At 38.4% G+C, this 25,314-nt stretch overlaps 1 pseudogene across 1 annotated transcript in view; it reads right to left on the bottom strand.

Moving 5' to 3' along the window:
• LOC114305851 (rRNA (cytosine-C(5))-methyltransferase NOP2C-like) overlaps positions 1 to 24,706 on the bottom strand; it is a 48,962-nt pseudogene extending 24,256 nt beyond the window's left edge. The window contains exons 1-6 of the transcript XR_014345593.1: positions 24,675 to 24,706; positions 24,418 to 24,586; positions 23,397 to 23,544; positions 3,336 to 3,473; positions 2,513 to 2,575; positions 1,138 to 1,259 (exon numbers count right to left, since the gene is read on the bottom strand). The product of XR_014345593.1 is annotated as an rRNA (cytosine-C(5))-methyltransferase NOP2C-like (transcript). The remainder of the gene's footprint in view (positions 1 to 1,137; positions 1,260 to 2,512; positions 2,576 to 3,335; positions 3,474 to 23,396; positions 23,545 to 24,417; positions 24,587 to 24,674) is intronic.
• Between the last annotated feature and the right edge of the window lie 608 nt (positions 24,707 to 25,314).

The following is a 25,314-nucleotide window of genomic DNA, read 5'->3' as shown; positions in this document are numbered from 1 at the left end:
AAAGAACCCAGTTTACCATGAAAGAAGTAAGCATATTGATACCCGCTATCATTTCATCTGAGAGCATGTGAAAAATAAAGAGGTGGAACTATTTCCTTGCAAATCTCAAGATTAGCTTGCAGATATTTTCACAAAGTCATTGAAAAACGATCTATTCAACAGAATGAAGATAATGCTTGGAATGAAGAAGCATGGAGAATCAAGCTTAAGGGGGGATGTTGAAAGTAAAGCTTGATGGTAGGCAGCCACCCCCCATGTTTGACAACCACTATTTTTGAAAGAAAGTTTGGTAGGAGGTAAAAAATGGCTGCATAAATTATAGGCTTTCACACTGTATTATTGTATGCTTTTACATTGCCTAGTTTATCTATAAATAGCTAGTATATCAAGAATGTTAAGAGTGTGGGAGAAAAGAAGAAGAGAGTGCTGTGTGTAATTTTTTAGAATTATCTGTGAGTGAACTAAATTTCAGTTTGGTTAAGCTTTTAAGCCTCTCATTGTGAATCACCAACAGTGGTTTGCACCCCACTCCCACCAGCACTATTCACTTATTGTATTTTATCCTCCATATTTTCATTTCGCATAACCCACCCCACCTACAAGGAAATAAAATATAATAAAATTAAAAATAAATAAAATAAAATCGCAATTGTTAGATACTAGTCCCCAAAACTTAAGTTGTTAGGAAATGAGTCCAACAATGTATGTCAAGCTCTCTAACACCATCTCTCACGTGCAACATCGTCTTGCACATGGAGATGCAAACATCCTTACATACAAAAAAACAAAAAAAAAAAAAAAAGAAGCAAACAAGGACCAAATGCAACTAGAAAGATTGGAAGCTAAGACCTCCTCCAACTTGAGTTCTAATACCATGTTCGATTACAACTAGTCCCCAAAGCTTAAGCTATTAGGATATTAGCCCAACAATGAATATCAAGCTTTCTAAAATCCATGACTCATACCCAACCTATCTAAGAGCACTTAGCTCAATTTCGTATAATCATTTCTAGACAACATTGGGATGCCATCCTACCCTATCTACACCTAATTGGACTAGTATTATTTAAAATTCATCAATGCAAGAGTCATGCGCCAAGGAACTAATAGTGAGATGAGATCTATCAAAAATTGCACCTTATTGTGAGATCTATCAACTGCAACAACCTCTCCTTTGTCCTTCATAAGGATAGCAATTGCAGTTGTTTTCCCTCCAGGAGCTGCATACATATCCAATATCCTGTCTCCCTGTTAAGGATCTAAGGCACAAAAGAAAAATAAACAACAGGATATATCACACAAAAAGGAAAGAAAGAAAAACAAAAACAAAATAAATAAATAAACAAATAAGACTATAAAAAAACAAAAAAGACCAAAGACAAGAAAAACTTACAGACCCAATTACCCTCATCCCCATTGTCCTCTAGCTATCACATTTTTTCTCCTTGTAAAATAAGACTATATTCTCTTTCACATACACAAAACAAGAGCCTAAAAAGATCTCTCTTTTCCATTTTTGATAGAAATTGTACTTTTGTATTGTTCATCAATTTTAATGGGTTTTCAATTTCTTTACTTTCTCAATTTACAGGTGTCTTCTTTCCTTGTGTTGTTACAATGTATATATATGCAACATTGAAACCCTAACACCTCCTGAAACTGCCTTATTTATTAGAAGAAAAAAAAAAACACCTCCTGAAACTGCTTTCCTAACTCACCTAGTAATACCTTTTTAATTCTCAACATCCATTGTCTGCAAGGTCACAGGCCCCTCACCCTTTAAACACTCCTCCACTCTAATATGAAGAATTAGAAAGAAACTCAACTCACTCACTCACTCAAGGAACGTGTCTCCAATGTAGAGACATCAAAATTAACTTAACCCAAACACTCCTCAGCAGCATGCTTCGGCTTGGATGAAATATATTGCTTGGAAAAGAATGGGCCCACCAACACAACTGTTCACAGATAACCCATCTACAATGGGCACGCTCTCTGAGAGGTGAATGATGAGAAAGGGGTGCCACATGGATATCTTATTTTTCACTATATTTTAGTAAATTAGGAATGGATAATTGGAAAATTGAGAGGTAGGTTAAACTTAAGTTTGTAGAACTTAAATTGCATGGGACCTTTAATTTGTGTTTATTTGAAAGAAGTGCTATTTATTTTTCTTAAATGGTCAAGATAGTTCAATTTTTTCATAATTTTTTATTTTCATATTTTTATTTTTTAGTTTTAATATGCCAAAGTAGATATTCTAGGAAAAATAGTGTCAACATCAATAAAATTGGATTGGTAACTAATGCAGCATGATTTAACTTGTGAGATTTAAAGGAATTTATGCAATTTCTACATCTTGGCTGTAACAAGAATGTTTGGCAACAAACAATGATTCAGAATAAGCAACAATACATCCATCACAAAAAGGGGAGAGGAGAAAGAGGGCAACAACATATATATATATATATATATAAATTAGTCAAAATAACTATGATGCTAAGATAATTACCAAGGGCATGTCCGGTGATAATGCTTGGCAGATTTTGCAGAAATATTTCCCTCTCCAGAACATCTGAAAACCAAAAAGTTCAAGAAACAGATGATGAAGAACAATAAGTACTTTGTAAACAGCAAGCATGAAGCTTGAATTATATACTGTAAGCAATAGTCCCAATAACACAAAGATACTCAAAATGGAAATGAAACAACATTAAAATGGTTTATAATATTTACTCTAAACATAACAACCTAAAAAAGGTGTCAGCTAGCTTGGCAAGTAAAGTCTCTTGAAGGTGGCACCGTTAACCTAGGATAGAATCTCATCTTCATTCATAGACCTCAACATGCTCAAGTAATTAACAATTAAAAATTTATTAACATTTATATAAGTTTTTGTTTTGTTTACAAACATTTCCATATATTTTCCAATTCTTTTGTCATTTCACTGATGCTCTTGAAATGTCTCTGTTCCGAAATGTTTCAAAAAAATTTTGTTTCCAAGCTAACTAAAACAAATACCGAAAGGAATTTTTAATCCTTGGCTCCTATCCTGCCTACCATAATGATCCACCTTCCAGGTAACATTGAAACAAACAGGGAGACTACATTATAGTGAATAACCAACATGGGGGAAATCAAGAACTAATGAACAAAAGGATTTGTACTGCTAAACAGATGCATGTGCCTTACACCATTACAAGTTGAGAAACCACTGAAAAGTGAGGGGGTCTAAAACTCCATAATTAAATGTCACACCAAATCATTTTGTTGCAATAAAATCATAATCAATATCACATATGCTCGCCATATTTGGGGGGGGGGGGAAATTATACCATGAAAGGAAGGTAGCTCAAATACTCTGTTTTTCATATCCATAGCAATTCCTTGTAAAACGCGAAACATTCCAGCTCTTGACATCATTGTCGTTCCTTGGCCAATATATAATCCACTTCGTTTAGAAAAATAGGGATCTGCAACAACAATAACATAAGTCAACCAGAACATTTCAAGAAATATTTGCATAAATACGAACAAAAGATAAGAATAAATTCAACTGTTATGCATGAAGCAAAACAGATATAAATGCATGAAACTACCACCACTACACACCCATCCCAACTACCACCTCAAACCACCACCCTGCAAGCCCCTTGCCCAGCAATCACCACTGCCTTGCCCCATCCTCATGACCCTCTCCCAGCTTTACCCTCCACAATGCAACCCCAACCACCCCCCCCCAAGTCTTCCCCTCTTCATGAATCTGTATAATGAAAACTGTGTTCTCAAATCCCTGAACCTATTATTATATGCTCTCATATGGATATAAAATATGTCAGTCAAGGACAGTGAAAAAATAGAACAAAGAAATTAGGACCTTCATGAAGTGAAGTCAAAACAAGAGCAATTGAAAGAAGACAAAAAGACAGTGGATAACTAGAGAATCGAAAAATAAGATGAAACATAGCTGAAAAAGAAAAAAAAAAAAAACAAAAGATGAAACACAAAGTGAAGAAGATGAACATATGACGCTGAAGAAGATGGAAACACAACAGTGATGAGAAAGTTTTTAAAGAAAATGAACAAAGAGAAAAAGAAATTAGAAGATGGTACAACAATGAAGAAGATGAAAAAGAGGATGGAACCATTCCAATAATCTATCAAGATGCAACAACCTTGTTCCTTGCTAATCTCAAGTTCCGGTCTCCTCCATTCTCTTGTCAAATTATAACCAAAACTTGCTTGTATGCAGCAAAAACTGCATTCTCGGTCCTGAGCTTTTATCATTGCTAGGTGCACTCCAAGCATGGGAATGTGGCCATGTGGATTTGAGCTTAAGGTTGGCCACTTCATAAAAATAATGTAGAAGGCATGGTCTGCACCCAATATACCCCTCCTGTCACCTTACATTGGCAGCACCAACATGAGGCAGCAGCTTTCTTATTTCCCTTTCAAGTTTATCTTTTTGCAGTATTGCAAGGTTTACTAAAAGCTTATTGATCAACTGTGTAGAAAAGCAGAAAATTGTTTCGTATAAAGAAGAATCAACTTTTTTCTAAATACTAAAGAAAAGTTATGATTGCACAAAAGGCTTCAAGAGAATAATAAATTTAAAAAAAAAAATTATGGGAAGCAAATTTCTGGCAGCTATAGTTTGCTTTATGATCTTACACTGCCCCAAAAACAAAGAGCATATAATATATTTATCACAACCTCCATTTTTAAGGACAGTGCATTGACATCTAATGTTAATGTAATAACCCGACCCTCGTGTATATTTCTGGTATACTTTCAGTCCCACATTCTGTGCATTTAAATGTTTATTATGAAATTAAGTTTAATTAAGTGAATCCTATGATTATGGATGTATATCTGTCTAATAAGAGAAAAATCTGTCATAATTATAATGTTTGAATTAGAAATTGGAAGCCGTAGAGACTTAAATTGATGTTATATTTGAGTTCAATATGATTTTTAGATCATAATAGGATTTTCTGTGAAATTTTGATTTGGAACGATTAAACTGACTAAAATTTGTCTTTATTCACCTTTATATATATATATATATATATCTGTGTGTGTTCCTTACATCTTTGACTTAGAGCCATTACTCAAAATATTTCCTGAGAAAAAGAATTAGGGAAGAAGAGGGTTTGAGAGGAAGAGGATACACTTATCAAGAAGAAAAATTGGAAAATTGAGAAGGATTGTAGGGTTTAAAGCTCAAGGTATGTGTATTTTGCTTGAATTAAGTCCTCTCTTGAATATGAGTTAGATTTTCTTTGATAATCATGCAAATTAGGATGTGTGTTGGTTAAATTAAAAAGATGTTGTATCCTTGGATTGATTTGGAGTTAAATTGAGTTATATGAAGAGGAATTTCATTCTATTCCTTATCTTTACATGTTTGAACTCATTTATGGATTTGGATGATTTGGATGATTACATTTATATTTGGGAACTTTATAGTAGGGATTCAAAGTGTTTAACTGATGTTTATGAATTGCAAGAAATAGAAGAATCAATTCATATTGAGAGTGATATGTGTTTGTAATTCTTATTCACATGATTTTTGGACCATAGTCTAGCAATTTATAGACTTATTTTGAGCCTTGTAAATACTCACCATAAATGAGATTTTGCTTGAATTTCGGACTGCTCTCACTGGGGGAATCGCCGCACGTGTGGGGGTCATGGCCGCACGTGCGAGAAATGATGGATTTTTGGGTTTTGGCTACTGGTAAAAAGGCACGTGCGGGGCTTCCCATCTGTACGTGAGGGACCAACTGCCGCACGTGCGGGGCTCACAGCTGCACGTGCGGCCCATGCTGTAAAATGTTATCTGCTCTATTTTACGTGCTCAACCCTCTAATATTTTTGAAATCAGTATTTGATGCCTTTCGATGTTTGTAAATTCATTCAAAACAAAGTGAGTCAGAAAATGATTTAACAAGGAAAAAGAATTAATTTGTGACTTTGTGTGTGTGTAGGACACACTCCAGGAGGAATTAGCGCTCCGCCACAACGTAGTGAGTAATAGTACTATGGATGTACATTTATTTACCGTTAATAATTATTGTTATTAACATTCTATTCTCTGCTAATAATTGCGTTAACATGTATGTTGATTGGGAATCAGTGTGAACTTATGTAAACGTTGAAGGAATTTGTGTACATCAGTATGACTCTGGAACTACTCTGCATTCCGGTTACGGTTAATGGTTATCATTAATGTGCTATAACCTGTAAATTACTTATGACTCTGCATAAGAATTGCATACAAACTATTAATATTGTGGAATTGGTTGACAGAAAGAAATTGTGAATATAACCCCTGCTTACCGGGAACATGATATTTTGAATGGGAACATGATATCCCGAATGTCCTAGTTGGGACTCCTACAGTCTGTTTGGTTCAACACATGTCTTATAACATAGATATCTGCCTAGAATGGATCATCAGAAGGAATAATCAGATAGAGCTACGGGTTGTTTTATATGTTAGTGACTGTTGAGAAACCATGCTAAATATCGGATTGACCTATGAATGACTCAACCTGAGGAAAGAATTGAATATCAATAACATTGTTATATGACTCACGCTATGATGTGAATTGTTCCGCCCCTACAAATAGTACTGTAAGGGTACATGTGATATCTATGAAACACGCTTTACTTATTGCTAATAATTATCATTAGTATCCTGTTAAACGCAAACTAACTATGTAAACTCATGTGAATGATTGAAAGAATCATTGTGCCTCTGTATAACCCTAAGACTAGTCTGTTCTGATGATATCTAGACCAGAGGCCATTCTGTATATTCTGTTAGGCCAGAGGCCATTCTGTATAATCTGCTAGGCCTATGGCCGTTCTGTATAATCTGCTAGGCCTATGGCCGATCTGTATAATCTGTTGGGCCTATGGCCGATCTGTGTAATCTGTTAGGCTGGAAGTTATTTTGTACAATCTGTTACTATCTGGGCCTGAGGCCAATCTTTTGGATCTGTTGGACGTGAGGCCCTTCTGCATAATACTGGGCTTAAAGCCTCTCTGTATGAAAATTGGGCCCAAGGCCATTATGAAAATGTTTACCAGATACGAGCAATTATTTGACCTCCGCACTTACATACGTTATAAATAGTACAATTCAAGTATAATCATTAAATTATTGAGTGCTATTATTCACTGAGCCTTTCTCACCTTGTGTTATGTCTGTTTCTGTAGGCAATCAACCTGAAGGTCGGTCTTAGTTCGGCTTTGGTCACCCCTTCTTGGTCAAGCCATGTGGAGAAGCTTATGCATTTTGTGGGGTTCCCCCAATGACCCCTAGTTTGGTCCTTAACCTTTTATCTAATGTGACTAGTCGTGTATAATTTCCTGTACCAATATTTTTGTTGTATGCCCACGTGTGGGGCTAGTTTTGTATATATATACTCATATGTGTTATTGTGTGAATGCATATATCTGCTTCTTGTATATTTGTCTATCATATGAGGAATTGTTGAATGGCACATTGAGATCCTGGCATATAGGTGTGAGCTCGATGGTTATTAATTTATATTATTTTATGTTATTATTAAATGCTTCCCTTCAGGCCCCATATGTTGTATATATATATATCATATTATCTGTCCGTTCTGAAGTGGTCATGCCGAAACTTTTAGTGGCGGGTTTGGGGCATGACAAGTGGTTTCAGAGCACGAGTTGCTATCTCACACACGAATCCATTGAGCTTGAGGATGTCCAGAAAAGACTTAGGCATCGTGCATGACATCCTTGGTGCATATGAAATAGATTAATGGCAACGATATTTGTGTGTGTAATATCTGCAGTTATGTGTATTGTATATCTTTTGAGTATATTGTGACTGATTGTGATGCAGAATATAGTGAGCATAAAAATGGAAGATCCGGAGGATTTTACCTCCGTCTGCCTAGACAGAATGAAAAGGGAAATTGTACAACCTAAGTAAAACGAATTGCAAGAAAAAAAAATTAAATAATAAAGAATAAATAATTATGAGAACTATTGCCTCTATTTATCTTAAATAGATTAGTGGACAATACAAGACACGCAGGTGGGATTCAATCAAAAGCGTGCACTGCATGTGGTGAGGGTTCGAGCTTGGTAAAACAATTTATATGCAAATGGTGAGATGAAATGTGTGTTATCGGTTGATAGTTATCTGTGGGGAACGATGACCATATAATTGTGCTTTCTAGCATCTGTTTAGATGAATTGATTAAACTCTAAGTATTGCATATTTCAAGGACTTGTTGACCAAATGAAATGATATATGTGATGCTCTAACTTTTATGATATAGCCATGTCTTTCTTGCCACAACAAAGTTTAGACCTGTGATTTTGAGAAGTTATTGTGCTTAGATATTTGATAAATTGGGTTTTGCATGATAGCTCGATTGTATTGAGTATGAGTGGCTGTGAGAAGAAGCTATGCATAAAGTGATCCCTCTTAGAATTGTGTAAGAAGTTAATTAAATGTGATTTTGTTCCCACTGATTGTTTAAGTGGACAAGGGAATGACCTACACATTAGCTATACTTGGAAGTTGATTATTGACCATGGAACGACATGTAATTAATATGATTTCGCAAACCGAGAAAATTACCGATGACTTCTGATGAGGAATTATTGATGGTGTTTAACATAATTGTGTCTGTTTATAGTAAGGAATCTGTACTCTGTACTCTGTAATATGTAATCTGTAATCTGTAATCTACTTTGTTTATGTGTAATCTATAATCTGTAATCTGTAATCGGGATTTCTTATAAGAAATGGTTAAACGACATGAAGGACCCCACCCATATTACTTGTCTGCTCATATGATACTCGTAAAAAAGATAGGTAATTATTGACTAATTTGGAATCGAAACTAAATGATTGGTAATCTGATAAGTTACCGTAAGAATTAAAATCCTGCCTACGTATATACTGACTTAAGATTAAGAAATCATGTCTATGATATATTTCTGTGTAAATCTGCAAATGTTGGATATTGCAAATTGCCAATTTAGTCCTCTATTTTATATTAGAGGCTATGATATGAATTGTTCTGTGAGATATAGTGAACTTTGTTAAAACAAATGGACCTAATAGAACCTACGTACGTGGAGTAACTGGATACTTTGCTTATGTTAATTGACTGGGCCGAACGACTGGTCTATAATTTTCGTAAGAATTATCTGAACAGTGAAATACTTAAATGATTAAAAAGGGGCCAAATTAGTTTGTGCTGTAATAAGAAGAAATGCCTATTAAGGGAGGATGTTACACCCTACTGTTATGGCTGATTAATTAAGCATGATTTTGAATTTGATTTCTGGCCTTATCTTTGGATGGCTTCCTTTGCTCGGAAAGATGGTTGTAATAGTGTGATTAAGTGTTTATCATGGCACATCTGCATGAATTTGCAAAAGTATATGATACTAGTTTTGATATTATCATAACTGTTTGATTCTGAGCATGATTTTCCTTGTGTTACCGTGCTTAGAAGTAATGCTATGAGGAAGTAACGACGTGTATTGTGACGCTTCTTTATGTTGTACTGACCTTGACAAGAACTATTACATATAATTCTGAACCAATATAATGGTATGCCTCTGAAATGCTTTTGAAAATAGGGGAATACTAAGAACAGATTGTTAAGCTAGTGGCTACGTACTTAAGCGACTTATTTGTGACTATTGGAAAGAAGTATACTTTGTTAAATAGACAGAACCTTGTTGGTGGGCTCTGATATCTGATTTCATTATGCATAATATGATTTGAATTTAACTACATAATTAATTTCTTTTGAACACGATATCTAGCTTTAGTTAACAACTCATCTCCAAGTGACTTGTAATATGTGATTTACCAAGTAATGAGATTTACATATGAACTATTAATACTGGGTCGATTTGGTTGAACATAGTAAAGAACATTTTTTTTTATTATCGTGGTTGAGATTAATGTATGCTATGGGACTATATGAATTATGTGCTGAAAGAAATAGTTTCTACTATATTTCTGTGTTTGAGAATTGCATGCTTCTGTATTTGAAAATTGACGCTATGGAACTTTTTGACAAGAAAATATTGTGATTATAAACCCTACCTACTAAGGATTTTATGCCTTAAACGTCCTGCTATGGACTATGGTAGTCTTATCTTATTCAATACAGGATCCTATGAAATAAATATATGGAGTTGTTTTCTCTTGTTCTATATGCCTGAAATGGACATCGAAACGACTAATTGAATAAAGCTCTGAGGAGCTTATTATGTTGAGACCTTTCGAATAACTGTGATATATATCGGGTTAACCTATGACTTGTTCGAACTGAAGAATTACGTGAACATCTATAACAGAATGGGGCAATGATGTGAGAGTGGGATTTCTAATCTGTTACATGGTAAAACAAGTTTGAGGGACCAAACTTATTTAAGGGGGGGAGAGTGTAATAACCCGACCCTCGTGTATGTTTCTGGTATACTTTCAGTCGCGCATTCTGTGCATTTAAATGCTTATTGTGAAATTTTATGTGAAATTAAGTTTAATTAAGTGAATCCTATGATTATGGATGCATATCTGTCTAATAAGAGAAAAATCTGTCACAATTATAATGTTTGAATCAGAAATTGGAAGCCGTAGAGACTTAATTACCTGAAATTGATGTTATATTTGAGTTCAGTATGTTTTTTAGATCATAATAGGGTTTTCTGTGAAATTTTGATTTGGAACGATTAAACTGATTAAATTTTGTCTATAGTCACCTTTAGATATATATATATATATATATATAAATATATATGTGTGTGTGTGTGTGTTCCTTACATCTTTGACTTAGAGCAATTACTCAAAATATTTCCTGAGAAAAAGAATTAGGGAAGAAGAGGGTTTGAGAGGAAGAGAATGCACTCATCAAGAACAAAAATTGGAAAATTGAGAGGGATTGTAGGGTTTAAAGCTCAAGGTATGTGTATTTTGCTTGAATTAAGTCCTCTCTTGAATATGAGTTAGATTTTCTTTGATAATCATGCAAATTAGGGTGTGTGTTGGTTAAATTAAAAAGATGTTGTATCCTTGGATTGATTTGGAGTTAAATTGTGTTATATGACGAGGAATTTCATTCTATTCCTTATCTTTACATGTTTGAACTCATTTATGGATTTGGATGATTACATTTATATTTGGGAACTTTATAGTAGGGATTCAAAGTGTTTAACTGATGTTTATGAATTGCAAGAAATAGAAGAATCAATTCATATTGAGAGTGATATGTGTTTGTAATTCTTATTCACATGATTTTTGGACCATAGTCTAGCAATTTATAGACTTATTTTGAGCCTTGTAAATACTCACCATAAATGAGATTTTGCTTGAATTTCGGACTGCTCTCACTGGGGGAATCGCCGCACGTGCGGGGGTCATGGCCGCACGTACGGGAAATGGTTGATTTTTGGGTTTTGGCTACTGCTAAAAAGGCACGTGCGGGGCTTCCTAGCCACACGTGCAGCCTATGCTGTAAAATGTTATCTGCTCTGTTTTATGTGCTTAACCCTCTAATATTTTTGAAATTAGTATTTGATGCCTTTTGATGTTTGTAAATTCATTCGAAACAAAAGTGAGTCAAAAAATGATTTAACAAGGAAAAAGAATTAATTTGTGACTTTGTGTGTGTGTAGAACACACTCCGGGAGGAATTAGCGCTCCGCCACAACGCAGTGAGTAATAGTATTATGCATGTACATTTATTTACTGTTAATAATTATTGTTATTAACGTTCTGTTCTCTGTTAATAATTACGTTAACATGTATGTGGATTGGGAATCGGTGTGAACTTATGTAAACGTTGAAGGAATTTGTGTACATCGGTATGACTCTGGAACTACTTTGCATTCTGGTTACGGTTAATAGTTATCATTAATGTGCTATAACCTGTAAATTACTTATGACTCTGCATAAGAATTGCATACAAACTATTAATACTGTGGAATTGGTTGACAGAAAGAAATTGTGAATGTAACCCCCACTTACCGGGAACATGATATTTTGAATGGGAACATGATATCCCGAATGTCCCATCTGGGACTCCTACAGTCTGTTTGGTTCAACACATGTAACGCCCTCAAAATAATACATAAAACCCATCACTTTAGACATGCATTGATATAAAAGAAACCAACCATTTCTATTCATCAGAGTAGCTCTTACAACAGTATTACATGTTAACAACAAAAGCAAATGCCCTAAGGGCTTACAGTTGTCCAAGTCAACACTTGGTTACACAAAAGAAGAGTACAAACTATACAAAATAAGCCCTTGGCTTGATATACATGTAATACAAACAAAATAAACAAAAAGAGTCTTCAGCTCTCATCATCATCCAAGCTATGTCCTTGGAGGTGGCATACTACCTGTACCTGAAAATAATGTCTCATATAGGGTGAGCCAACGCCCAATAGAGATATGCTAAACACAGTATGAGCAGTAACTAAGACATTAGCAATTGATAAATGTTCAATTTCCATAAATCAATTCATAACCCATTTTCATTTCATGGCCACTGTGTTCATGTTTCTTTTCATTTTCCATTTCTTATCAATTTCACAATTTACATCAACGGCTCAGAACCTGGCCAATCACTTATATAAGACAGTGACTCATATTAAACGTTTCCCATTTTACAATAGATAAACATACTAGTTGTATCAACATATCAACAAATAAGCATACAAGTTGTATCCACATTTCAACAGATAAGCATATTAGCTATATCAACACTTCCAAAGATAAGCATATGAGCTGTATCAACACTTCCATAGATAAGCATATAAGCTATATCAACACGTTAACTGACAAGCATATGAGCTGTATCAGTGGAGTCCATCCCCTATCTCCTCCCAAACAACATCCGGTTTAGAGGTCCATCCCCTATCTTCCCCTAAACCGTGGAGTACATCCCCTATCTCCTCCCACACACACAATGTATACACACATAGGTCATATACACAATCAATCAATACATAACGTTAATGTATTCTATCAACCGTCATACTCTATGACATATCCAATTGATTAGTTTTAGTTTGCCTAATCATCATGCATTGTCTACAACAATCAAAACTACCATCCACTGGTAGCCCAAGCAATTATTTCTAAATATATAATAAAAGCTCCAACAGATAAAATATCAATGTTTTCAAAAGTGAGCGATTAATAAATCCAACTCCACTATTCTACTATATAATGAGCCAATTTCATTATTTCCAACTCAATTCCATCTAGCCACAATTTTCCCAAATTAATTATACCAATTAATTTATACAACCAATTAGGGCTCTCTATCACATTTCCCAATATTGACCCAATGGTCTATATATCAACAATCAACAACAATATCATTATTTTAAAACCCACAATACACATTTTAGAATCAAAATAACAAAACCCCCTTTTAACATTTTGAAACCTTAAGCCCCAAAATTTCCCAACTTCAACACTTTATCAAAATAACCAAAAATCTATGTCAAAGACTATAAGAGTGAGTAGGAATCCCTACCTCAAATTCGGAGCCCAAGAAAAGAGGATGAAGAAAATCAAAATGCTCCAAACTCCAAGATCCACGGATCAAAATGAAGCCCTCGACGATCAACATAACTTTTACAAAGGCCAAAGGGGAGGGAAGCAGTCTAACTAGATCAAACCCTAGAGAGAAGAGAGTTTCTAGAGAGAGAGGCTCTCAAATGGCGTTTTGGAAAAGTAAGAGAGAGAGTGGGAGTATAGAAAATGATTTCAAAATGCCCAGCTGCCCTCTGATATACGACATTCTCACTCGAGCAGAAAACACAATGCTCGAGCGTCAAGAACAAAAAATTAGGTCCGCTCGAGCTCAAGAAGACCCACTCGAGCGCCAAGACACAAGAATAAAGTACATCCGCTCGAGCGCGAAAACCAGTTTGCTCGAGCGTAGATTTCCCCCTCCCAGAACTTACACCAAAAATGTACTACCCGCTCGAGCGCAAGAGTACCCGCTCGAGTGTAAAGAAACCCGCTCGAGCGTGAAAAACATGCTTGCAGAAGTTTTGTAGAGCACCAAAATACAGGGAGTGTGCAATCTCCGCTCGAGCGCAAGAAGACCCGCTCGAGCGGACCTCCTAAAAACTGGGCAACAAGGAATTGAAACCAAAGCCTAACCAACCTGTAACAACTCTGCCCAATACATCCTAAAACTCAATCAAGCCGAATTAAAGGATGACAACAAGGTATACAACCACCAACATCACGGAACCAAAGTCCAGAAAACAACAGATACAGAAAGGGAAAACCGGAATCGCTATAACCTTCCCCCCTTAAAGAATTTCATCCCCGAAATTAAATACAAGTTTTTCAAAAACAAGATTTTCTCAATTCCCAACAGTATTACAAGCGAAATTCAACAACTCGACCCATTATCGGTCATTCCATCTCTTATTCAAGAGGCAATTCACCACATATCTCAATATGTATTAACAACATGTTTTCCTCGAAATTCAACAATTTCTATATACTTGTTTCACAATTCTATATCATATTTCACATTGATGATATATCTCCATTTCTACAATACATTCAACATATATAATGTTATAACAAACTTCCATTTCAAGGCAAGTTCTACAATACTTCCATAAACCAAAACATCCACCATGTTTTACAATTTAAGACATATATATTGCTCTTAAAGTTTAACGATATTACAAAATTACCAATGCATAGTTACACATCAACAAACAAGTCCGGATATTTCTCGCGGACTTCCAACTCACGTTTCCAAGTGGCTTCCTCCACTCCGTGATGTTTCCACAAAACCTTTGCCAAAGGAATGGTCTTGCCAGGCAGGACTTGATCCCGCCTATCCAAGACCCGAACCGGTCTCTCTTCATACGAGGCATCCTCATCTACCTCTAAGTCGGTCCAATCTAACACATGGGATGGATCCAGCTCGTACTTCTGAAGCATACTAACATGAAACACGTCATGAACCCCGGACAACTGGGGTGGCAAAGCCAAACGATAAACAACTTCCCCAATCATCTCGAGGATCTCAAAGGGACCGATAAACCGAGGGGATAACTTCCCACCCTTTCCGAACCTCATCAAACCTCGCCTAGGTGATATTTTCAAGAAGACATGATCACCTACCTCAAATGCCAAAGACCTCCTCCTACGGTCAGTATAACTCTTTTGGCGACTCTGGGCTGTAACAAGCCTCCTACGGATAAGCTCAACTTTCTCTGTACCCAACAAAGGTGCATCACCCACCTCGGCCCAACACACTGGAGACCTACACGGTTGGCTATACCAGGCCTTAAATGGTGCCATACCGATGCTAGATTGAAAACTGTTGTTGTAGGCAAACTCCACCAAGGGCAAGTGCCTCTCCCATGTCCCACTAAAGTCAAGGACACAACCTCGAAACATATCCTCAAGGATCTAAATAGTACGCTCGGACTGCCCGTCAGTTTGAGGATGATAAGCCGTACTAAAGGTCAACTTAGTGCCCAAGGCACTCTGCAAACTCTGCCACAATCTAGCAGTAAAACGAGGATCTCTATCTGAGACGATCGTCACTAGGACCCCGTGCAATCTCACTATGTCCCGAATATATAAGTCGGCGAGATGATCTACCAAATCTCTCATGCGTATAGGGATAAAGTGCGCCGACTTAGTCAACCGATCTACAACCACCCAAATGGCATCACTACCCTGGTGAGTCCTCAGAAGACCTACAACGAAGTCCATAGTGACATGCTCCCACTTCCACTCGGGCAATAGGCAAGGGTTGCAACAAACCCGCTGGCCTCTGATGCTCGGCCTTCACTTGCTGACAAGTAAGGCACTTTGACACGAAAATAGCCACATCTCTCTTCATACCCCGCCACCAAAACTGGCGACCTAAATCCCGATACATCTTAGTGCCTCCCAGATGCACCGCAAGGCGTGAATGATGGAACTCTCGGAGTACTTCCTCTCGGCAAGACTCCGGCACAAACAAACCGTCTCGGTATCTCACACTCTGGTCGGGATACACCATCAAACCCTTCTCAACCTTCCCACTGGAGATCTTCTCTCGGAGGAATTCTACCTCAAGGTCACCTCTCTGTGCCTCTAACACTCGAGTCACAAGTGTAGGCTGCGCAACAACAGAAAACAAGGCCGCAGTCTCAACAGATTTGCCCAGAAGCAAATCGAACTCGCCAAGTGCACCCAACATCTCCCATTCCCGGATGGCTATACAAGCTACATCACTAATGAATTTCCTACTAAGGGCATCGGCCACAACATTGGCCTTTCCCGGGTGATAGTGCAACTCAAAATCATAGTCCTCAATGAACTTCATCCATCTCCTCTACCTCAAATTCAAGTCTCTTTGTGTAAACAGATACCTCAAACTCTTGTGGTCCGAGAACACCTCAAACCTCTCACCATAAAGGTAGTGCCTCCAAATTTTCAAGGCAAAGATTACTGCTGCTAACTCTAGGTCATGTGTAGGGTAATTCTTCTCGTGTATTTTCAACTGACGTGAGCCATAAGCTACCACTTTCCCCTCTTGCATCAACACACAACCCAAACCCTCTCGTGAGGCATCACAACAAACCGCATAACCCAACCCTCTCTCCGGAATAATCAAAACCGGAGTGGTAGTCAATCTAACTTTCAACTCCTGGAACGACTTTTCACAAGTCTCACTCCACACAAACTTGACCCCTTTCCGCGTCAATCTAGTCAACGGCGAAGCTAGCCTGGAGAAATCTTTCACAAACCGACGGTAATACCCAGCTAATCCCAGAAAACTGCGGATCTCAAACACACTCTTAGGCTGTGCCCAATCTTGTACTGCCTCTACCTTGGATGTATCAACAGACACCCCTTCCCCGGACACCACATGGCCTAAGAATTTGACCTCTCCTAGCCAGAACTCACACTTTCCAAACTTGGCATACAGCCTATGGGCTCTAAGCAATTCAAGCACCACTCTCAAGTGTTCCTTGTACTCCTCCTCAGAAGGCGAATAGATAAGAATGTCATCCACGAATACAACCACAAATCGATCTAAGAATTCTCGGAAGATCCGGTTCATCAAGTCCATAAAGACTGTCGGTGCATTGGTAAGCCTGAATGGCATCACCAGAAACTCATAATGGCTGTACCGCGTACGGAATGCCGTCTTCGAAATATCCTCCTCCCTGATCCTCAACTAGTGGTAACCCAATCTCAAGTCTATCTTAGAGAAACAACGGGAACCCTTCAACTGGTCAAACAAATCATCTATACGGGGCATAGGGTACTTATTCTTAACCGTAGTCCGATTCAACTTTCGGTAGTCGATATACAATCTCAAGGCACCATCTTTCTTTTTAGCAAAGAGGGCCGGTGCTCCCCACGGCGAAACACTAGAGCGAACAAAATCCTTATCCAGTAATTCCTGGAGCTGAATCTTCAACTCACTCAACTCGGCTGGGGCAAAACGATAAGGTGACATAGAAATCGGCGCTGTGCCGGGCACTAAATCAATAGAGAACTCTATCTCTCGGTGAGGTGGAAAACTAACGAGATCCTCGGGAAAAACATCCGAATACTCACAAACCACCCTCAGTAATACAATCTAGGTCTCATCACACTCACCACTCATAAAGCTAGCAAGTAGACCACTAAGCTTACTCCGCCCTCGCAGATCATACATCGGTGGCAACACACTACCAACCCGATCCCCCAAGAAATGGAAACACTCCCCGCTCAAGGTACAAACTGTGACCCTCTGGCGGTAGCAATCAATAACAGCCCGATATGACGATAGCCAGTCCATTCCCAAAATAACATCAAAACCCTTCATGGGCATAACAACAAAGGGAAAAGGAAGCCTATGGTCGACGACCTCTATATCACAACCTTTACATCCGTGTTTCAAAATCAATTCACCCCCAACAGGTGATACTACACAAATAGGAGATGCTAACAGTGCCAATTCCAACTCCAACACAGATGCAAATGTAGCAGATACAAAAGAATGGGACGCACCCGTATCAATCAATACACTAGCAACCGAGTTGCAAAACAGAAAGGTACCTCTCACTACTGATGGAGCCGGTACTAGGTCCTGCGCGGTAACAGCATACACGCGCCCTGTAGGCCCCTGATCCACCTACTCACCTCTAGGAGCAAAAGATTGCTGCACTGACTGGGATGACGAAGCTCCCGGATTGGCCCTCGAGGCCTGCACAGACTGAGCTGGCTGATAACTCTGCATCTGCCTAGAACCAGACGCTCCTGAAGTGGCACTCAACTATGGGCAATACCTCTTCAGGTGCCCAGGTTGACCACACTGATAGCAAGACAAAGGCTGGCCCCTGTCCTGACTCTGGCCCTGAGGTCTGGCTGAAGAAGAAGCAGCTCGCCGACCCCCTCCATTCTGCGGGCAAACCGAAAACTTGTGACACAACTGGCCACACGCAAAACAAGTCAAGCCTCCTTGACTACCTCTCCCAGAGCCCGCACTCGGCACTAGAAGGGTCAATCTAGCCAAACCACCCTGAGACTGCTGAGGGTTAGAACCCCTCTGTCTCCTGCCGTCACCCTGACCATCTTGGCTCCTCTTGGAGCCTCTCTGCCCTTCATCCTCTTCCTGCATCATAATCTCCATATGAGCTACAACATCGACCAAACGTCTGTACTCCCAGATAAAGGACCCTCCAACTCTCAGCTTGAGTCCATGCCTCAACTTCCGTTCAAACTCAAAGCAACGGCGTTCCTCGGACGCCACAAGTTTAGGTGCAAACCTGGATAGACTAGTAAAAGTAGCCTCAAACTCGGCCACAGACAAACCCTGCTGTTTAAGCTGGCAAAACTGCTCCCTCAACTTCTCCCTAGCAGCTGAAGATAAAAACTTCTCCTGGAAGGTATTCACAAAAGCCTCCCATGTACCCCCAACGCTGCCCTTCTCGTACTTCCACCATTGACCCGCATCTCCTTTCAGTTGGAAGGATGCCAAGGTCACCTTTAAAGCCTCGTCCTCGATGCCAAGCATCTCGAATGTCTTCTCCATCTGTTCCAACCACTCGTCACCCTTAAGTGGCTCCTTCGGATCCCCAACAAACTCGTCCGGGTTAGACCGAAAAAACTTCATTTTCAAGAAGGAAGGCCCTGCCTCAGCAACGTGGGCCTGATCTTGATTCCCTGTGCTGAGAATACCCAAAGCTCCTACTATCTCTCAGGCCAAGGCACTAATAGCCAGCTGACCCGCTGGCTCGGCCACATTGGCCTTACCAACTCCCTCCTGCTGTGCCGGAATATCATCCGGTAAAGGCATCTCTTGCCTACCACGCATGCCACGCCTACCACGTCCTCGTCCTGACATCCTAATAAAGGTAACCAGGACCATTAGCACATTCACAAACGTGCCGAAGCTATAACACTCACGTCCTAAGGCATGGACAACTGTAATTCACTCCACGTAAGCACATAATCACATAAGCAATTACGAATTTCATTCCCGGATAATGATAGTCCCGAGGCGTTAATAGAGTTCCGGTTAGAAACAACATTGATCGAGTGCTTTTCCAACAAGACTTCCAGAAACCCAAGGATCCAATCAACATCCTAGAAACTACATTCCATACCCACATAGTCACATAAACATGTTATCATATAAGCACATAACACTGCATCTAAGTCTCTATCAAGCGAGACAAACCCATTGTGATCCTAATCACTTCCCACGTACCCAAAGTATTCGAACCCAGTACGCTCTGATACCAAGTTGTAACGCCCTCAAAATAATAGATAAAACCCATCGCTTTAGACATGCATTGATATAAAAGAAACCAACAATTTCTATTCATTAGAGTAGCTCTTACAACAGTATTACATGTTAACAACAAAAGCAAATGCCCTAAGGGCTTACAGCTATCCAAGTTAACACCTGGTTACACAAAAGAAGAGTACTAACTCTATACAAAATAAGCCCTTGGCTTGATATACATGTAATACAAACAAAATAAACAAAAAGAGTCTTCAACTCTCATCATCATCCAAGCTATGTCCTTGGAGGTGGCATATTACCTGTACCTGAAAATAATGTCCCATATAGGGTGAGCCAACGCCCAGTAGAGATATGCTAAACACAGTATGAGCAGTAACTAAGACATTAGCAATTGATAAATGTTCAATTTCCATAAATCAATTCATAACCCATTTCCATTTCATGGCCACTGTGTTCATGTTTCTTTTCATTTCCCATTTCTTATCAATTTCACAATTTACATCAACAGCTCAGAACCTGGCCAACCACTTATATGAGACAGTGACTCATATTAAACGATTCCCATTTTACAATAGATAAACATACTAGTTGTATCAACATCTCAATAGATAAGCATACAAGTTGTATCCACATTTCAACAGATAAGCATATTAGCTATATTAACACTTCCAAAGATAAGCATATGAGCTGTATCAACACTTCCATAGATAAGCATATAAGCTATATCAACACGTTAACTGACAAGCATATGAGCTGTATCAGTGGAGTCTATCCCCTATCTCCTCTCAAACAACATCCGGTTTAGAGGTCCATCCCCTATCTTCCTCTAAACCGTGGAGTACATCCCCTATCTCCTCCCACACACACAATGTATACACACATAGGTCATATACACAATCAATCAATACATAACGTTAATGTATTCTATCAATGGTCATACTCTATGACATATCCAATTGATTAGTTTTAGTTTGCCTAATCATCATGCATTGTCTACAACAATCAAAACTACCCTCCACCGGTAGCCCAAGCAATCATTTCTAAATAGATAATAAAAGCTCCAACAGATAAAATATCAATGTTTTCAAAAGTGAGCAATTAATAAATCCAACTCCACTATTCTACTATATAATGAGCCAATTTCATTATTTCCAACTCAATTCCATATAGCCACAATTTTCCCAAATTAATTATACCAATTAATTTATACAACCAATTAGGGTTCTCTACCCCATTTCCCCATATTGACCCAATGGTCTATATATCAACAACCAACAATAATATCATTATTTTGAAACCCACAATACACATTTTAGAATCAAAATAACAAAACCCCCTTTTAACATTTTGAAACCCTAAGCCCCAAAATTTCCTAACTTCAACACTTTATCAAAACAACCAAAAATCTATGTCAAAGACCATAAGAGTGAGTAGGAATCCCTACCTCAAATTCGGAGCCCAAGAGAAGAGGATGAAGAAAATCAAAATGCTCCAAACTCCAAAATCCACGGATCAAAATGAAGCCCTCTGAGAAGAGAGTTTCTAGAGAGAGAGGCTCTCAAATGGCATTTTGGAAAAGTAAGAGAGAAAGTGGGAGTATAGAAAATGATTTCAAAATGCCCAGCTGCCCTCTGATATACGACATTCTCACTCGAGCAGAAAACACAAGCTCGAGCATCAAGAACAAAAAATTAGGTCCGCTCGAGCTCAAGAAGACCCGCTCGAGCGCCAAGACACAAGAATAAAGTACATCCGCTCGAGCGCGAAAACCAGTCTGCTCGAGCGTAGATTTTTCCCTCCCAGAACTTACACAAAAAATGTACTGCCCGCTCGAGTGCCAGAGTACCCGCTCGAGCGTAAAGAAACACGCTCGAGTGTGAAAAACATGCTTGCAGAAGTTTTGCAGAGCACCAAAACATAATGAGTGTGCAATCTCCGCTCGAGCGCAAGAAGACCCGCTCGAGCGGACCTCCTAAAAACTGGGCAACAAGGAATTGAAACCAAAGCCTAACCAACCTGTAACAACTCTACCCAATACATCCTAAAACTCAATCAAGCGGAATTAAAGGATGACAACAAGGTATACAGCCACTAACATCACAGAACCAAAGTCTGGAAAACAGCAGATACAGAAAGGGAAAACCGGAATTGTTATAACACATGTCTTATGACATGGATATCTGGCTAGAATGGATCATCGGAAGGAATAATCAGATAGAGCTATGGGTTGCTTTATATGTTAGTAACTGTTGAGAAACCATGCTAAATATCGAATTGGCCTATGAATGACTCAACCTGAGGAAAGAATTGAATATCAATAACGTTGTTATATGACTCACGTTATAATGTGAATGGTTTCGTCCCTACAAATAGTACTGTAAAGGTACGTGTGATATCTATGAAATACGCTTTACTTATTGCTAATAATTATCATTAGTATCCTGTTAAACGCAAACTAACTATGTAAACTCATGTGAATGATTGAAAGAATCTGTGTGCCTCTGTATAACCCTAAGACTAGTCTGTTCTGATGATATCTAGGCCAGAGGCCATTCTGTATATTCTGTTAGGCCAGAGGCCGTTTTGTATAATCTGCTAGGCCTATGGCCGTTCTGTATAATCTGCTAGGCCTATGGCCGATCTGTATAATCTGTTGGGCCTATGGCCGATCTGTGTAATCTATTAGGCTGGAAGTTGTTCTGTACAATCTGTTACTATCTGGGCCTGAGGCCAATCTGTTGGATTTGTTAGGCATGAGGCCGTTCTGCATAATACTGGGCTTAAAGCCTCTCTGTATGAAAACTGGGCCCAAGGCCATTATGAAAATGTTTACCAGATACGAGCAATTATTTGACTTCCGCACTTACATACGTTATAAATAGTATAATTCAAGTATAATCATTAAATTGTTAAGTGCTATTATTCACTGAGCCTTGCTCACCTTGTGTTATGTCTGTTTCTGTAGGCAATCAACCTGAAGGTCGGTCTTAGTTCAGCTTTGGTCACCCCTTCTTGGTCAAGACATGTGGAGAAGCTTATGCATTTTGTGGGGTTCCCCCAATGACCCCTAGTTTGGTCCTTAACCTTTTATCTAATGTAACTAGTCGTGTATAATTTCTTGTACCAATATTTTTGTTGTATGCCCACGTCTGGGGCTGGTTCTGTATATATATGCTCATATGTGTTATTGTGTGAATGCATATATCTGCTTCTTGTATATCTGTCTATCATATGAGGAACTGTTGAATGGCACATTGAGATCCTGGCATATAGGTGTGAGCTCGATGGTTATTAATTTATATTATTTTATGTTATTATTAAATGCTTCCGTTCAGGCCCCATATGTTGTATATATATATATATCGTATTATATGTCCGTTCTGAGGTGGTCATGCCCAAACTTTTAGGGGCGGGTTTGGGGTGTGACAGTTAATAACCCAATGAATTTCGCCCAATGTCACTTTGATGGTCATTTTCATGGATAAAGTTTCAGATCCCAACAATCAAGGTCCAAAGAACAAACAATTAAACAATTCACGCTAAAGGTCATTCAGTGTACTCAGTAAATAACTGTAGAAACTGACTTGCTAGTCTGCAATCCCTGTAGAATAGTTCCACGTGTCATACCAACGCCCCATCCACCATCCTGTCCAGGCTGCTCCACAGCAACTGATACTACAACTGCATCCCCTTTCTCAACGTGAGCACTGCAAGCCAATACACCAGAAACATATACCTACACATGAACTATCATAAGAAAACAGAAGAAAGAGTACCAAGTCATCACAACTTGTCGAGTTCGTGTTTTTTTTTTGGGGGGGGGGTTATTGATGTTCATGTTGAGAATACACAATATTGTTTTATTGCCTCAAGACAAAATTAAGTACCGCAATCCCCACAAACCTAAGAAATATATACGTAAACTTATAGAAGAAATAAACAAAAGAAATAATAAATAATTACAAGAAATACTAGTGGTAAAATATGAAACTGAATGATTTTTTCATCTGTAAGAGTGAGAAATATACACAATATTGTTGTGTTGCCTCAGTACGAATACTTATAGAAGAAATAAACAAAGGAAATAACAAATAATTACAGGTAATACTAGTGGTAAAATATGAAACTGAATGACTTTCTCTTCTATAAAAGTGAGCTGCATAAAATAATCATATCACTTTACACTAAAACCTCAACTTCTTTCCTAGACAATAGTTTTGAATTTTTTTGTTGAACACTGGCCTTGCCTACTATAAATCCTTTTGAATGAGAAAGAAATATTATATTCAATGAAACACGCAAAGTAGGCATGGAATCTAAGAGAAAATATATATATATATATATATATAAAAGGAGGGGGGGAAATAAGTTAATAATAACTGAGGGTAGAAAATTAAGGTAGAATAGTCCACTAGCCCACATACTTCTAGCAAATGGAGTACAAGATTAAAAGATTGAAGGCTATAAATATTAAAAATAAAGAACATCATCGAAAAAAGGAAAATGCTAGGATGTTTATAACACAAATTGGAACATTCAAAAGTACTTGACAAAGAGACTTGAAGTAACAAATATAGTTGATATGTAGGCACTACTAGACACTTCTTACCTGAGCACCGCGAAGCACAGCCTCAGCGCATTTACGGCTAACAATTATCTCCTTTGGAGGTTTGTCTTGTGCATGAGCATAACTGATATTGTGTGGTCCTAAACCTTTGACAAACAAAACATAGTCTAGCCCAGGTAATTGACATCTTGAAACAAGACCAGTTTGTGTACTTTCAGAGACAGCCAAAGCTGGTGTGGAGGGATATTTTAAGGGTTGCTATTAAGTGCCCAGAGTTGCTGGAGGTATTTAAGGCCAACTTTAAGGTTAATATTGGGGATGGAAGGCTCATAAGTTTTTGGCTGGATCAATGGGTTGGTAGTGATTGTTTAAAGAATTTATTTCCTAGATTATTCTCTGTGTCTATGCATAAAGGTATATCAGTGGCAGTGATTAAGAGTAGGAGTAATGGAAATGAGGAGTGGGATTTGTCTTTCAGAAGAGCATTGTTCCAATGGGAACTTGAAGATGTGAGGAGGATGAAGGAGTTGCTCCAAACTGCTCCAGAGCTCAGAAATTGTGTGTTGGATGGATTGTCTTGGGCTGCAGACAGGTCTGGTACTTTTACTGTTTCGTCTGCCTACAAGTGGAATGAGTCACCATCTACTATGCCTACAAAAGTGGTATATCTCATCTGGAAGAATGCTGCACCTCCGAAAGTGTAATTTTTTGCTTGGCTATCATGGAAAGGGAGGATCAAGACTTCTACTTATTTGCAAAGAATTGGAATCCTAAGTGCCAATTCTAATGTTAACTGCGTATTTTGCAGGAATGAAAGGGAAACTATATCTCATGTGCTGCTGTGTTGTACGTTCAGTTGGAGAGTTTGGTCTCATATTATTGGATGGTGGGGTGTATCTTGGGTGCAGCCGGGTTCAATTGTTGGTCTTTTTCAATGGT

Source organism: Camellia sinensis, chromosome 12 (genome assembly GCF_055761805.1).
Source record: "Camellia sinensis isolate YWXY chromosome 12, ASM5576180v1, whole genome shotgun sequence".
NCBI lineage: Eukaryota > Viridiplantae > Streptophyta > Magnoliopsida > Ericales > Theaceae > Camellia > Camellia sinensis.
Note: the sequence above shows the minus strand (reverse complement) of the source record. Positions and strands in the feature narration are given on the sequence as shown.